Source organism: Egretta garzetta, unplaced genomic scaffold (assembly GCF_000687185.1).
Source record: "Egretta garzetta isolate BGI_Z169 unplaced genomic scaffold, ASM68718v1 scaffold85, whole genome shotgun sequence".
Classification (NCBI taxonomy): Eukaryota; Metazoa; Chordata; class Aves; order Pelecaniformes; family Ardeidae; genus Egretta; species Egretta garzetta.
Window position 1 is genome coordinate 1,725,673 of NW_009259718.1, and position 9,358 is coordinate 1,735,030.

General features: G+C 38.3%; 1 protein-coding gene across 2 annotated transcripts in view; it reads left to right on the forward strand.

Moving 5' to 3' along the window:
• The window catches only part of STXBP5L (syntaxin binding protein 5 like), a 195,533-nt gene that overhangs the window by 92,798 nt on the left and 93,377 nt on the right, over positions 1-9,358 (forward strand). The window lies entirely within an intron of this gene.

A 9,358-nucleotide genomic window follows, 5' to 3' on the forward strand; every position in this document is an offset into this window, starting at 1 on the left:
ATAGCTGTCTTAAGATTAATTTTTTAAGAATCATTTGTTTTTACAATCATTAATAAATCCTTTGAAAACTTTTTTTTGTAGTGAATACCTGTGCAGTATTTACTTTTGTTAAGGACATTAGGAATTCAGATTTAATTAGAAATTAGGATTTATGATAGAGACCATGCAATTATATTTTATATTAGAAAAAAAGTTATTTGACAATCTGTTTAACTATGAAGTTCTTAATTATTTTCTTTCTCACTTTGTTTTGGTGATGTTAATGTTAATTAGAGGATTTTTTGATTGCTACATTTAAAAATGTTTATATATACTATATACTGAGTAGATGACACATTTGAGGTTTTGAGAACAACACATTTTTCTTTTGCGTGCATTTGGCATTTTCTTTCCTCCAGACATCGGGATGTTTCTATTCTGTATAGAAATAAATTTGAAATTTTTTTATGAAAAGGAAGTCTTCCACCAGGTTTCACTTCCTAATTCTTTCTAAATTCTTCTGGATAAACGTTTTTAGTAGCTACAACATGCCTTTTTCATGAGAACAGATTAGAATGATGCCTGTCTTCAGTGAAAAGTATGTGGGAAATAAGGGCTGCTGAACTAAGAAGCTTCACTACTGAGTTGTTAAGATAGGCTAGATACTGATACTGTGCAAGAAGCTAGCTCTCTAGAACCTTTTAGTAAACAAACAGCCTCTCCTAACTATCTTTGTATTGCCTATGCAGGATTATACCTAGGTTTTCCTAAATTTTGCTTCCCTAAGTTGTGAAAGGTAATGACAACATAATACAGATAGGCCTTGCCACCTCAAGCACTTGGAGTTGCTGCATGGTTACCATAATAGATTCTTCTTTTAAAAAGCTAGTTTGCCATATACTGTTTTGGTGACAGCTGAGCACAGGTATTCATTCCTTACTGCTTCCAGTTTTATCAATCTTACAAGTATAACTTGATCCCTGTAAGTGGTGTGCTAGTCTAGGAAGGCTGTAACCTCTCCATTCAATCTCATCATGTACTTCTTGATACGGAATGAAGGAAGTTGTCCTTGTATGTGTTACACGGGTAGACAGGGGATCCTGCTGTGTGTCTCTAGATTAATTTCTCTATATTAGAGTAAGAGGCTGGTGGGGATAATGGTGATGTTTGCCACAGCAGCCACCTTCTACAGATGCTATAGCATTGATGAAGTTGAAACTAGGTGACTTTTCTCAGTAAAGTAATTTGAATTCTCTCAGGAATATGACATAAGATAACAACAAACTACGATGTCCCTTCCAGTACTATTGCTTTCTTGCAGGAAAAATGTAACTTAGATTAGCTTTTAAAGGGAATGTTATTAACTCAAAGTGTACTTCATGAGGATGGGCTTATGGTAGTTGACCTTCCTTTAGAATTTCCTTTAGAATTATACTGAGATATATTCTTGAGAGAATATATCACAGATATGTTCTTATTTGATTATATTTTTTAATCTTCACATTATTTTCACACAATCTTCACATAATTTTCACATTTTAGCATTACAGAATCATACAATGGTTCATGTTGGAAGGCGCCTCTGGAATTTTCTAGACCAACCTCCTGCTCACAGTGAGATCAGGTTGTTCATGGCTTTATAGGTTCATAGGGCCTGTTCATGTTCAGTACTTTCAAAGATTAAAGAAAATAATAGGAAAACATAGGTATGTAAAACTTCAGGAACAATTTCAGCCTTACCACAAATTATGTAAGAGGTAATAGTGCTCATAACATTGTTTTTCATTATGAGATAGATTATATCATTTCAGAGCGTGGGATTAGTTTGAAGATGTTACTATTCTCTATAAAGCTTGGAAGGAGAGGGTTTACCTTCTGTGCAAGCGTATTTGTGTCAAACTTGTTGGCAAGGAAAGCTAGTAAAAGTGATTGTTCTGCTGCTATATTCAAGTCCTCCGTTTAGATGGAGGGTTTATAAATAGATTTTCAAGTGTGTCAGATTTATGTGTCATTCTTCCCTCTTTGTGCAACTCTGATCTGGTTTCTAAATTGCAGACTACGTCTACCAACATAACTTGACTTCTTTTCAAAATGCCTCTGAATTTTTTTCACTGACTTGCCCACCTCTAATGAACTCTCTGTGAATTTTCATAATGTGTATTTAATTCAGTTGTCATTAAAATTTCAAGGCTTTACAGTGAAAACAGATAGGAGATTGAACTGGTTAATTTTTTTTAAAACCTGAAATGCTTTGACTTTGGAATGTTAAACTATGTATTACCATACCTAAGTCAATGTAAAGCCAGATTACAGGTCATTTTGTGAGAGTACAAAAAAAAAAAAACAAAACAAAAAACCACAAACCTTGAAGATGACCTCCATATACATAGCTAACACTATGGCCAAGGTAACCTGAAGAGGTCAGAATACCTATGTTGTCATTTCACCCTTTGGAAAACACCTACAAGTTGTATTCTAGACTTTCATCATGGAATGAGTTTGACCCTCTAAAGGTCATGATGACGTTGCTCAGTAAATAATAGAATAAATGCTTATTGCATAGGTGAAAAAAATACAGAGCATAGAAAATATATTCCAACAGTTAATTTTAATTTCTTCATGGATTTACCAAGGTTTCAACCCCACCAAGAGTTTCATCACACTTCTTGAGATTAATTCATTCCAGAGAACATAACTCTGATCTTCAGAAGAAAAAAGCGTTGCTGGCTAGTGAGACCCATCAAATGACTGCAAGAATTTTTTTTCTAACAGCACTTCTGTTGCAGAGAAAGACTGAGGTGAAGAGGCTTAGTAGTTTAAAGAATTGAAGGAGAAACAGGTTTTAGACTTTGTATATGATGCAAGAAGTCCTATCACCTTGTCCTGCATGTCTACTTTGGCTTAGAAAGTTGGCTTTTGGGTTGATTTTTGGTGTGGGGTTTTTTTCTTGAAAGCTTGTTACCATTTTTTATTTTGTTGCATACCTTTGTATCAAAATATACTGAAAGATCTATAGAGCACTGTATTTTGGAGTGATAGTGGTTTTCTCATTATGATCTGTTCAGAAGCATCTAGTAGAGATATATGTCAAAAAGATGGTTGCAATACTTATTTTATCATAGGGACTATTACCTTCTCACACAGGAGAGGTCATCCAGCTTGCTTAAACAGTATCTAATATTACTGAGAAATTAAGACCTGAATAGACAAATAATGCAAAGGAAACATGAATTTTTTTTCTTGAGATGATTTTCAGTACTGAGGCATAACTGATTCTAGAAGTTACAGGAAAAATTGCCTTATAAATCATGTCCAAGTTTCAGTGAACCTGGCCTTGTCCAGAGCTGAGAAACAACATTAGAATATGGGGAGTTTTAGAAACATTTTCTCTAGCAATTCTTGTCTCAGCCATTTCTATCATCTCATGCATTGTCACTACCTCAGACCACAGTGAAGCATCTTTTCAGCTAAGAATGAAGAATAACTCAAAACTTTTTCACTTGTCATTTCTCTGTCATGTAGCAGAGTCAGTCCTTTGCCAGAGATGTTTAGGGCTCATGATACTGTTGGTTTTCTACTCTCTATTAAGCAAACAGTTTATCTCTTTTCCTTCAAAATGTTTGGAAACAGGTCTGGAAGAGAAAAATTGTCAATGAGCCCAGCATGTGTCCATTTACTCTGACTACAGTGAGATTAATTTTCTCAGCCTGCAGGACCATACATTTTGGAAAGTCATCTGGTGTTGGGAAGGGAAGGAAGATCTTGATATGAGTCCACTAATCTCCAAAAGTGATAGATCTGCATTGTAAGCCCCCTTCCCAAGCATGTAGATTCCAGTGTTTGAACACCCCCTAACTAATGAATAAATAACTGAAACTTGTCAAAATGTATGGGATTTGGAATATCAAAGAATTGGGAAAATTGGAACTGAGTTATGACAGAGCCATAACTTGGTCTCTCCTTGGCCTTTTTAGCCCTTTCCTTGCCCAGCCCCATTTCCTAGATATGGCTCAGAGCCAGCAGCGCCACAGTGGTGAAGAAAAGCAGCACACAGGAGGAGAAGCAGCAGCCTAGGAGCAACTGCTACACTCTGTGTACTACACTACCCTCTCTGTGCTCAGACCCAAATGGAAATAGTTCCTACTATAAAAGAAGTGCAAGTTGCAAGGCGTCCTTCTTCCAGACATTTTAGAAATTGTGTCTAAGACTGAGTTGCGTCTTGAGGTTGAACTGATTGTTACTTACTCCAATTCTCAGCTTTGATCCACAGTACGTGAATGATGTATCTAATTTACTCATTCTTTTCAATTTCTCCATGACTCTATCAATGAAAAGAAAGTCTTAAAATCTCTGGTGTGCTGCACATTTGTGGAAAGCGGAACTGGAGAAGATGTCTGACTACTGGCACTACAGAATTATCTGCTTATGCATGTGGTTTTCTCAGCACTGTCACATTCAGTCATCTCCAACTCTGTAACAATGACTAATATGGATGTTTTCCTTTTTTTTTTTTCCCTCTCCTGACTCCTTTTACCACTTTGTACCACCAGATTTTCATTCTTCTCAGAAATCATTACAGTGCTTCTGTAATTGTGCAGGCTAATTTTTTCAAAAGGAAAATTGTTTTCTCTTGATTTGATCCTATTTTGTCAAACATTACTTTTACCTGCTTCAAAGGTTGTATTGGTATTTGGAGTTCTTACATAAATATGTAAGTCGCACTGTTTCTTAGAGTGCATAAAACTTCCCAGAATGATGGAGGAATACATCTTCTATGTATTTTCCACATTTTCCTGGGTCCAAATTACAGCATTGCTGAAGACTTCTTTTTGAGCTTTCTGATTTTAGAATAAAATAATTAAATAAAAGCTTCCATTCTGACAAGGTTTTTGGAGACTCCTGTTTTACAGTGACTGGTTTCTTCATTTCAGTCCTGTTCTTCTGAGTAAGAGTCAAGTCTTACAGCATATCAGCTCTCTCATCTTACAAAATGAACATGCACAAAATAAATTAATACCTGCTATTGTCAAGAATAACTTATGATGAAGTGCACAACAGCTCAAAGTATTACCAGTTTCTTAGCAAACTTCTAGTTCTGTACAGCTGTCATGGGAACCCTTTGTTCCATTTTTCAATGCTTCTGCAGTCTGTATTTTGTGGGCTTTAAGGTCAGCAAAGGCTATGAAACGTTGCAATCTTTTGTATCATTAGCTCATACTTCTTGCTCAGTTGAAGGTAGCTTTTGCTTCAGGAATTTTTTACTGCAAATCATTGCTGGTATTTTTTGGACTTGACCTTCTTTTTTTTTTTTCTTTCTGTCATGTATGGACTTGGCTTTGTCTTTTATCCTCTTCATGTCTTCTTAGAGCTTTTATTTTCTCAGCCATTCTCAGCTGTACCCCAGCTAGTATTTGAGAATGAAGAATTCTCTGCTCAAATATTTCACTTATGCCTTATTTTTCCCTTTCTCAAGGGATAGGATCTAGTTATTTTTTACACGGTCTCCTAAAGCCAGCTTGAAGGAATGCCTATACACAAGTATCTGGCATCAACAGTAGTGTATTTTATTTATGATAGCTTCAAGTATGGTTGGTTTCTCAGCACCTCTTCATCTTTTCCAGGAGTTGTCAGATCTCTGCTTTTGCTTTTAATGTAATTCAACAGTGTTTTTTCTTTCTTTGTGGCTGTTCCACAATGACAGCATACAGCTTTCCAGTCTCCTTGACAACTCTCCTCTACTGTAACAGCAATAAGGGGAAACAAAACATTTTATATATACAAAGGTACATGAGGCAAAATGCTTTTGTGTGTAGACATTTCCATATGCAGTGTAATTTACTGTATAAAAGTAGTAATTACTGTATCTGTAGCTCTGATAGTGTTTCATGAGTTCTGTAAACTAATATTATTGAGGTAATATAGTTAACTAAATAATTGCTTCATTCAATTCTACTTATAGTGCAGTCATGATGTCTACCCTTAGAAGAAATTGACTGTGGAGCCTAATGCCTGGCACTCCTTTTATAAGGGCTCCAAAAATCATTGCTATTATTGCTATATGTACCTGCTTTCCTTGAGGAAACAGAAAGATGCAAGAAGTAAGGCACTGATCTGCCTTTGGCAGACTGTTCCTGGTCTTAGTGTAGCACAAAGGACTATCTTTGGGTTCCTAGCCACAGTCCTGCACTAGAAAAGAGATAACATCACTTTAGGAGAAGCCAGCAAGATGTATTGCCAGAAAAGATTTGTCATGTCTCTCCTTCTGTATCCAGCCATAGGGCTGGTTCAGAGCAACAAGTGGAAGACTGTGTAGAATGGAGAAAGTTATGACCCTTTCACACACAGTTTTCTTCCCTGCTCCATCTGAAACGGTGTTATTTTGTATACCCTCTCCCAAACATCTCCCCCAAGATGGCACTGTGAGTGTCCCATCCCAAACCAAACCAAAAGCTTTGTGCGGCGCCTTGTGAATATTCCATGTTATTTAGTCCAAAGAGGAATCAGTTTTGATGCAAATACTTTGCTGGATATGTATAAAAACCCAATGTTTCTTGGAGCCCCGGAAAGGCAGTACAGGAGGGACAGCCAGGGAGTAGGCTCTATAATTTCAAAATGCTTCAGGAACATCTGTTGTCATCATCCCAGAAACTCTGTGCGTGATCTTATTTGCAGTGGCACATCTGAAATAAGTTTTAGGATATACAATTGTTTGAAAAAGATCCTTTCTCATTTCCTGACACAGCATTTTGACTACCAAACTTCACAGAACCTCGTGTTTCTTCTTACCTATGTATAATCAAAGCTGGAAGCTGTTAAGCAATCAAGGTATTTGTGGGCGGGCCTTGGCTGATTGCGAGACCCTCACCCAGCTGCTCTCTCACTCCCTGTCCTTAACAGGACAGGGAAAGAAAATAAGATGGAAAAACTCATGGGTCAAGATAAAGACAGAGAGATGACTTACCAGTTACTCTCAATGGGAAAAATAGACCTGATTTGGAGAAAATTAATATCATTTATTGCCAGTTAAAATAGAGTAGAATGGTGAGAAACAAAGACAAAAACTAAACCACCTTACCCCCAACCCCCATTTTTCCTAGGCTCAACTTCAGTCCTTCATACCCAACTTCTCTACCTCCTCCCCCTCCTCCGCCCTGAGCAGCGCCAGGGGTTGGGGAATGGTGGTTGTGGTTGGTCCATTACAGCTCCTCTCTGCTGCTCCTTCCTCTTCACACTTTTCCTCTGCTCTAGCACAGGTCCTTACACAGGCTGCAGTCCTTCAGGATAAACCTGCTCCAGTGTGGGCTCTCCACAGGCTGCAGGGAAAATATCTGCTTTGGCATAATTCTCTCCATGAGCAGCAGGGGAATCTCTGCTCTAATGCTTGGAACTCCTCCTGCCCTCCTCCTTTGCTGACCTTGGTGCTTGCAGGGCTGTTTCTCACACTTTTGTCCTCACTGTCTGTGCAGTGGTTTTTGCCCTTTCTTGAATTTGTTTTCCCTGAGGCACCACCATCTTGGCTGAGGGGCTCAGCTGTGCCCTGTGGTGGGAAGGTTGGAGCCAGCTGTGTACGGCATGGGGCAGCACCGGCCTCTCCTCGCAGAGACCCCTCTGTATCTCCCCACTGCCAACACCTTGACATCTACATCCAGTATCTGACATAAAAGAGCTAAGAAGAGTGGAACCAAAGGCTGGTGGTGTACGTGTGGTAGCAAAACAAAAAGGTTCATTGAGTCTTTTGGTACAGTGACGTACCTGACAGACTAAAATAATAAAATTGGAAGAAAATGGGAGAAACCCGACAAGTCAGTTGTAATACAAAACAACTAAACTACTAAAAATACTGAAGAGTAAGATAATGTAAATATTAAGAGAATACTTATATGAAATATAGAGGAAAGAATGAGGAAAAATAAAATCTCAAACATTTAATGCACAGACTGCTGTGGTTGGTATCAACTTTGCCAATAATGTATACGAAACTCTTACTCAACAAAACTAAAGAAATAGCTAGGAAACTAATAATAAAAAGATGATGCTCCTAAAGGAAACAAAAAGTGCCTAATATCCTGAAAAGCAAAAAGAAATTTTATTACGGTGCTTCGGAGTGCAAGCCTCCCAGGATGCTCCAACTATCGTTTACAATAGGTTCAAGACAGAGAAATGGAGGAGGTAGGAAAATGTACTGTATTAGTGAAGGTTACTCTTTTTAGCTGAGGTCTTAGCTTGGAAATCTGAGGCTAGGCCCCTGCAAAAATATAAGATAAAAATAAGACTGGTAGTAAAAGACAGTTTTATATCATTTACAGAGGAACAACTAGTTTGTGTGACAATGGAAGTATAATTAGCCTGAAGTTAGATGTAATGTAGAGTAACTACAGCACATGTATGAGTTTGCTCCTACCCAAAGATAAATTAATACATTCTCTGGTGAGCAATCACACATATATATATAAAATAAAATGGTGGTTGCACAGATTTATTTAAATTGTTCTTGACTTTTAAAATTGTAGGTACAAGGAGCAGTCTAGACAGGATCAACCTTTAGTTTAGAAAGAAAATATGCTCTTTCCATCCCTCCATTTTCCCCAATCTTGCCACTATTCCTGGTCAAATACCAATACTGGTATGGCCAAACAACCCAGCCTGCATACTGCTTGATTCAGAGGGCTGGGATAACTAGCCAAAACCAGTATGCCTTGTCAGCCTGCGTGTTCTCCTTCCCCCATTTTGTCTGTTGCCAGCTTAGTCATGCCTGATGTTCACTTGGCTCTTCTTCCTCTTCTGTCATCTGTCAGTGGTTCTTATCTGTCTGAAATGTAAAATTTCTTACGCTGCCTCTTCTCTTCACAGTTCTTCCTCTTATTTTTATTCTTTCTCCTTTGCCCGTCAGGGCGTAGGCTGCATGTACCCCAAACAGACCTAGTTCTTTCCATCAACATACTCTGACCAGTTCAGATAGGTGAACCTATGTCAGAAACAAAGTTCAAAGCAGCCTGGAATGTCCCAAGATGTCATATGCACTCCCTGAGGATAGGTGTACAAGACGTGTGCGGGTCTAAGCACTGCTTGCAAATATCCTCATCTCACCCCTCAGTTCCCCGTCGCTGCCTACCTACCCTGCCTGCTCCAAGGTCCGGTGTTGTGGAAATTATTTTTTTATTCCAGTACAGGTTACTCAGAAACAGAAGGTCAGCCAAAGGGTCCCCTCTGGGGAGTTGACTTGAATAGGAATGACAGCCAAATCTCCCGCTAACTGCATCTCTGCAAAAATTGTTGCATGTCATGTCTCAAGCCAAATGGGTACTTGCTGCTGGCACCATTAAAGACACTCTGTATAGAATTTTATTGTATAAACCGGCTGTCCACTGCTTTCCTGCTG